Source organism: Patiria miniata, unplaced genomic scaffold, assembly GCF_015706575.1.
Source record: "Patiria miniata isolate m_02_andy unplaced genomic scaffold, ASM1570657v1 HiC_scaffold_5, whole genome shotgun sequence".
Classification (NCBI taxonomy): Eukaryota; Metazoa; Echinodermata; class Asteroidea; order Valvatida; family Asterinidae; genus Patiria; species Patiria miniata.
In genome coordinates, this window is record NW_024037072.1 from 22,942,471 (window position 1) to 22,950,696 (window position 8,226).

Below are 8,226 nucleotides of genomic sequence, written 5' to 3' on the forward strand. Positions count from 1 at the left end.
GCAAAAATGGCTACACAAAACTTGCCTTAAGTGTTATCGAAAATATTTGCCGTCAATAATCTTAAAAATAATGGCAAATGCAGGTCAAATATACCTTGTGCACAATGCCAGTCACGATGAGAAACTGGCAATGTCTGAACTTTGCTTGGTACGAGCGTGCGATGATGCATTGTGTGTTGTTGACCGGCAATGGGCCGGCAATAGCTTCATTTTACGGTAGGAGATTTCGGTGAAACACGCTGCATCGTTTCACTTCAAATACCAGTAGTATTTCCTCGAAATAAATTCATGAACAAGGGAAATACATACACAGACAAGAGAGATCAAGTTCTGTGAATATAAGCTTGCAAAGATCGTCTTTGTCATCGATGTTTTCTTGGCATTTTTACGATGTCTATTCCGTCCAGCCTGCATGCAAAACACTGTACTATACTGCAGTGTGCATGCACCGCGCGCGACTTTTGCATTGACTGGTTACCGCATTTCCATCATGCCTTCTTTGGCCCTTAGTGCGCGGCGCAGCGGGAACCAGTCACTGCTGCACTAGCACGTACGGGCCCACGTGCTTATATACATGTACTGACTACTGTACATCGATGCAGCTCTGTGTACACATACGCATGTCTGCAACTGCCATGACTGCCGCGTTGGCCAAGCAGCTTCGTTGCGTTTCGGCACGGCACAAGGAGTTTTTAGGTCGGTAATTTTAATCAATCAAGTAATGAACTCGGAGCACGCTAATCAGACCTCAACTGCTAGTATACTTGGGCGTCATTTTGCTTAAATAGTGCAAGAAAAAAAACACTAGACAGCCGGACTAGTGCAGTCACACACAGCACTAGACCGACGCTAAAGTTACTAGACACGGTCCAGTGGATATTTCGAGCCCTGGAGGCCCTCGGGGGACTCACTTTGCGCTCGACAGCTCTACACAGTTGGCACAATGGGTTCGCTCAAGCGTGCACTGAATAGAGCAATTGGCTTGAGTTACTGGCTGAAGATGCTGAAAATCTTGATGAAAATCACTCCAGATTTCACTCACCCTGTCTGGAATTTCTTGATGAAAGTGATCAGTTTGATCAGTGATCAATACTCTGTCATGTGGTATATAATTTAACCATGGAGGTAGTTTCCTACCTCCATGATTTAACTCACTTTGAGAGCTATGGACAGCAAGACTAAGTACAAAAGTGAGAGCACAGCACAAGGCTTGCATGCTAGTCGCCATCCTGTCGCAGAGTGATAACAGTTTCTGGTAACTTGCGCGAAAACACGCTCGGTCATTGGATTAGCGACCGCGCCTTCAAGTAAGTGCGCGTGCGTATGAGGGTGGTTACTAAGCAAATCGCGCGTGCGCACTGCATATTCATGCTGCATAGTCTGGCCCCCGCGGACCAGACGTGATATGAGCGTCGAGAATAATTGTCCGGTCTATATCTAGGGAACCAGACTACACGCTGCTCAGACGTACATCATGAATAGACTCGGCGGTGAGAAACTGATGAAAAGAGTCTACAAACACGTACAAAGATGGTAGCGTCGGTATCACACTGGGAGGAAGGTACACTTATCATAATTTATGCTTACGTCACCATTTCGCCACGGAGGTCATTTGGCATCACTGGAAACATGAATGGACCGATCCAGTAAGCACCGCCCCACCCAGTGGGCAAAATACGTTGAAATAACGTTGAAACAACGTCAGATTCCGACGTTGAACTAACGTTGAATAATGATTGAATTTGAAAGTTGATCTGACGTTGAAATGCTGACGTTGAATCAACGTCAACAGTTCAACGTTGATTTAATGTTGAAAATTTTACGTTGATTCAACGTTGATTAATGATTGAATTTGCAAGTTGATCTGACGTTGTTTTGCTGACGTTAAACCAACGTGGAAGGCACAACGTTGAATCAACGTAGATATTTCAACGTTGATTTAATGTCGGATATTCTACGTTGATTCAACGTTGATTAATGATTGAATTTGCAAGTTGATCTGACGTCATTATGCTGACGTTAAACCAACGTGGAGAGCACGACGTTGAATCAACGTAGATATGTCAACGTTTATTTAATGTTGGAGATTCTACGTTGATTCAGCGTTGATTGATGATTGAATTTGCAAATTGAAGCGACGTGGAAATGCCGACATTGAAACAACGTTAAGATCGCAACGTTGAGTTAACGTAGACATTTCAACATCGATTTAACGTCGACATCTCTACATTGAAATAGCACTGACATGATGTTCAATCAACGTATAAATAATCAACATTAAATGACATCCTATTCTTAGAAATATCACAGTTAAATAAATGCAATTCTTGAATCAACATATGTTAAGGTTTTTGTTAAGATTTAAAGCCAGAATGTACTGATAATGGTGGATGTTTGGCATTTTTCCAATCGTTCTACGTTAAATAAATTTGCAAGCTGAGGAGTGTTGTTAAATCCATGTCGAAATTGAAAAACTTTAAATTTAAATGAAATTCTTTATCAATCACTTTAATGTTTTCCATAAAAAAATGTATGTATTTATTAATTAACTTCCAACCTTATCAGCTTATACAACACCTTTTAGGTTTCAACAAAGTAGTAATTAATCCATACATAGTAAAATTCAGAATTAGATTGACTTGTTCCAACAGCATTAAAGCCTAAATGAGGGTACTAGTCTCTAAAAAGATACATGATGATGAATTTGATTCTTTTTTCAAAGAAATGCAGCACTGCCCAGTGCATTTACATCGGAAATATAACACGAGTTAACAAGCATACAGGTACAATTTTTAAACGTCTAAATTCACTTTTTTTCATTTGCATACAATTCATATTAGTTTTCCAAATTTACCTGCAGCACTATTCTATCATATCTATGAATTTTCTTGTGAAATATTGCAAGAGGTTATGCGGCAGACTTGGGCAAGAGCATTAGAATCTATCAAATAGAAAATAATAAAACAAACAGCATTATTCATACAAAATTAATCTAAATGATTCAATTGAACATTCGAACAGGTCAACCAAGAATCAACAGTAATAACTAAATAATGCACAATACATGTACTGTATATAATTATTATAACAGTCCCCCACTTCTCGAACGTGGAAGTTTCAAGATGAAAAGTACAAGATGCGGCAGAGGTTGAATTTCCATCACTTAAAGAGCCTTTACCTGTTACACTTACGGAAAGATACCAGTCACTCCAGAGCAACTTACTGTATTTGAACAATTACTATTAATCAACTGTTCCAATATTGAAATATTTAACATAGTCCAAATGTACGACTGAACGTGAAGGTGCATGGGCCCTCAGTGTGTCCCTCCATCACCTCTTCTTTCAGGCGCAAACTTGACAGGAGATGAAAAACTCAACAAGCAGCAACATCCATCACCTTGCCCGATTACGAAGTTACTAGACCTCGCTAGAAAAGACAAATAAAAGATAATGCAATATTTTAGAATTGCAAGCTTCCTCCCCAACCATCTCTTTATTTATTGACACAACCAAATCACCCTCAAAAACGAAAATGTTACAAACACAAACAGAGAGAAATACATACATAAACCATATTAGTTTCAACAAAGCGACAACACGTTTGGTCATCATTTTATGTGCTGACATTGTGTACAAAAAATCAACAGAATGATTCCTTTTATTAAACCTGCACTTATAAAACCTACCACTTGTATTTCCTGACGCTTCAGCAATTATCAACCATACAACCAAGTACCCACACAATGAGATTTTAACCAAGATCAATAATTGGTCAAAATAAATTAAATCTGGCGAAGAAAAATAAATTACCTGCGAAACTGAAAACGTCCGTCTCCTCATCTGCTTTCTTTCAGTTCCACTCTGCCCATCATTGTTGAACTGTCTTCAATCACTTGGTCATGCACCTGTTGGATGAGAAAAAAAACAACGCTCAGAGACAAAAGCAAAGACCCATCAGGAAAAAAAGATAACGGAAGAGTGTAAACAAACACAAGTTATTATACAATGCACTGTGACGAAACTTCAGCCAACACTCAATTAAGATATAGCCACAAATCTGTTTTCATTTTTGCGTTTTGTTAACGTTTTGAATGAACTGGCCATTGTGTCTGTTGTTCGCACAAGTATAAATGGATTTGAATATCACTTTTTTTTTATGTGCGATGACTGCAATCAGAGCTATATCTCTGCAAGTGTTATTGACTTAAGAATAAAATTATCGGTTTTTGCCATAATAGTTAGCCATGAATTTTTTTTTTGTCGGCATATACATACCAGCTACGGCACTGCGAGTACTGTCCGAAAGCTTTCAAACTGAAGTATCCTGGAAAGTCATACATAACTCCTCCATACTGGTTCGACAATCCATGCTGACTTTGGCTCCTCCTAAATTCCTGTATGAATCATTGCTGAGTGGGGTTTCGTCATCTGTGAGGTCTTGTAAACTCTTCTGGAATTTTGAAAAGGATTTTTTTCTTCAGAAGCTGAAAAAGTGAGATTAACTACCCTACCGGGTACCTGTCCTACCTGCCAAACTTAGACTCTACATACTCCCCAAAAAATATGCAAACCATGTCTAGTATCTACACAAAACAAAAACAAGTTTATGTAGAAATACCACCTGCCTATGCAATGATTGATTACTTAGGCCAATACATTTACGTAATTACTCACTCCCTGCACCGTGAGTCCATTTTGTTATTGCACCATTCACAGCACAGGTCACAAACATCGGTATAATTATCCATGCTTGCATTTATTACCTAAAGTTTTGGTACAGAAATTTGTGTTATGCATTCTCACTATTGTCACAGCAACTTTTAGTTTTACACAAAGGATCAAGGAACTACCCAGCAACTTTCTCCGTTTTGTGACTTGTACATGTACATGAGCACCGGGGTGGTGATAGCAACATGTGAAATCGAAATCGGGAGTGTTTATCCCCCACTTGATAGGCCTATTCCCTATGGAAGATAACCCACCTGGTTTAACAATCAGGGGAAGTAAAACGGTATAATGTACATGACCCATGACCTATCACCGCTGTGTAGCTGTACGAAGAAATCCAGTATGGCAGTAATTGACCTCGAGAAAAATATACTGCATTCTACAATCACTTTTGGACGATCCATTTTTACTTTTTAGCCTGAAAATTACATGAAAACTGAAACTCTACAGTACAGAAAATCGAATTATATTTTTCCTGGTTATTATTTTTTTTAACCAGGTAGGCTTAAGTACATTTCATCATCATGCATTTCATGTCCATAAGGTCTACCAAGTGAAAAAAATTGCAATTTCTATTTCCTCAGAAACAACTTTTCAATACAAAGGAAATCCAGTAATTGAGCCACATTTATTCATGGTAACAATATCGTCTTGGAAAGTTTAAGTCACACGTCCATTATACTGTACAGTTTAAAACGCCAATGGAGGATTATTTCTCAGGATTTCTCTCACTACTTTTTCCCATTGAACCCGTTTTAGAACAGTTAAGCAATACACTGTTCCGAGTGCCGGGATGCATGCGGTCGACCTGGTTCCCATACATACCGGACGCCGGTATCATCAGTGACCATGCATGCCAGTGTCCCCGACCCCAGTGATGTGTCAATATTTGTTTATCGTTTTGGGGAGAAATTGGTTGCAATTAATAAGTAAAGTGCTTCGAATAAACTTCAGGTATGTCTAAGCAACATCATAACAATAACTACGAATTTTGATGGCAAAATTCTTACCTGTTATTTGAGTAAAATGATGTCGGCTGCACGTTACACGTCCACACAACTGCAGTATGATGTCGAAATATGTAACGGTCATATGCTTGCGCGCCATATCATGATTCAAAGAGTGTACATGAAAACTGATTGGCCAGCGTCACAACCTTGGAATGTAGAACAAATTACGCGCCGTGTGATTGGCTAGCGTCACAGCTTTGGCGTGCTGACAAATAATTTGTTTTCATAAAAAGGCCACAAAGTTCAATTAAGTCGGCTATTTTGTTTATATTTCTTGACATGATATTTTGCACTTTAGTTAAAATTATATGTCAATTGATACAGCAGGACTGACGTTGAAGTAACCGCGAGGATACTCAATTTCAAAGCAATGCAATATGTTTGAATGCGACGCACTTAATTTCGACATTTTTTCAACTTTGGACTAATTAAAATCCGTATGTTAAACAAAGTTTACCAAACCGACGTTGGTACATTTAGGTCGTTATCACGACGCAAATTTAAGCATTTATCCAACATTAGAATAATGTCAAAATACGTTGAAACAATTACAAAACTGACGATTGATAGACATTGAATTTAACATTGTTAATATCGTGACGCAATTTAAACGTATATTCAACCTCAGATTAATGTTCAAATCTGTACGTTGGAACAACGTTACCAAACCGACGTTGAATAGACATGGAATTTCGGTTGTTAATATCGTGACGCAATTTAAACTTTTATTCGACGTCAGATTAATGTCGAAATCTGTACGTTGGAACAACGTTACCAAACCGACGTCAGAGAGACGTTAATTTTAGGTTGTTAATATTGCGACGCAATTTTAACATTTATCCAACGTTAGATTAATGTCGAAATATGTACGTTGGAACAACGTTACCAAACCGACGTTGGATAGACATTGAGTTTTGGTTAATAATATCGCGACGCAATTTCAACCAACATTTAACGTTGGATTAATGTCGAAATATGGACGTTGAAACAACGTTACAAAATCGACGTTGGCTATACATTGAATTTAGGTTAATAATATCGCGACGCAATTTCAACCAACATTCAACGTTGGATTAATGTCGAAATATGGACGTTGGAACAACGTTACAAAACCGACGTTGGATAGACATTGAATTTAGGTTGATAATATCGCGACGCAATTTCAACATTTATTCGACGTTAAAACAACGTCAAACTGTAACATAAAATCAACGTCGCAAATGTGACGTTGAAATAACGTTGTTTTACGGTATTTCGACGTCGTGACGTCATTTCAACCAACATTCAACGTTGAAACAACGTCATGTGCCCACTGGGCATGGTGTTCTGACCAATCACAGCCGTGGTTTATGTCCGACGTGCGCGTGCACTAAAGTCCGACATGCGTGCACGCGCGTATGATGCGCGCGGAAGGAACATGCAGCGTGGCATTGGAGAGGAGCACGTGTTAATTTGCCCACGTGCGCACTGGGCGGAGCAATGACCCTAGAAACCTGTTTCGTCAAAAAAAGCAATTGTGCATCATTCTGACTGCTTGGAACAACGAAGAAATTGACACAGAATACTTGTTTCAACAACTGTCAACAACAAGCTCTAGTCATTAGCAATTCGCAAACAATATATGATTGATAAAATCCACTTCTTTTTTTTTTAAAGATGGGCCTTCAAAAGAACTTTGTTGAATATTTTTAACTTTTAAACTGAGGTTCAAGTTATTTCTCAGTGGTGATGTTTGACGAAGTTGCAATCAGGTTAGTTGTTCAATTAAGCAGCGGCCGGCCAAGTTAAGATTTTTAGCACTTTTGTTGCAAACGAAAAAGTTGATGAGCATCACTGACATTACTTTACGGCCACGTACAATTCCTTATATGTTTGCATGGACATGGATATCAAAACTGAAAGTTTCTTTAAAAAGGAACGGGAATAATATTGTATCAAGATCCTCTATCTACAAAAATGAATAAACTAGAAAGAAAAAATGCATTGTCGATGTCGTTTTTGTTTTTATGCCGTTCAAATGTAATGTAATTTGATCAGGGCCGGTTACTGTGCTTGCCCGCCGCGTTGTCCTTTTTTGAGTATCCTGAGGCAATCTCGTCAGTGTTTTAATAAACAGATCTATTTAACCATAAATTGATACAGCAACAGATTTGCTTTCTGAAGGCAATGATTTATTTCTTCCTTTCGTTTCATCTTTGCCCGTAGCTGTACTAATAATGTTTGACTCGCCAAACGGGCTAGTTCGACCATGGGGGAATAAACCGCCGCTATCTTGACGGTCAGCTTTGCTATCGTTTGCATACGAGCCAGCGCTTTCATCTGGCGCACGCCTCGGCCGTTGGCACGGATCTGCATAATTCATGTTCTAGCAACGTCATGCGACCTGCTCATCAACTTGGTGACGTAGGCATAAATTATGATAAGTATACCTTCCTCCCAGTGTGATACTGGCGCTACCAAGTTTAACGTTGCTTTCGAGTTTATTT

The 8,226-nt window shown here is 38.9% G+C and overlaps 1 long non-coding RNA gene across 1 annotated transcript; it reads right to left on the bottom strand.

Annotated features, from left to right (window-relative positions):
* Nucleotides 1-3,818: 3,818 nt before the first annotated feature.
* Nucleotides 3,819-6,022, bottom strand: LOC119741558. Its single transcript, XR_005272748.1, has 3 exons — nt 5,741-6,022; nt 4,278-4,452; nt 3,819-3,907 (listed from the first exon to the last, which is right to left on the bottom strand). It is a non-coding gene; the product is annotated as an uncharacterized LOC119741558 (long non-coding RNA).
* Between the last annotated feature and the right edge of the window lie 2,204 nt (nt 6,023-8,226).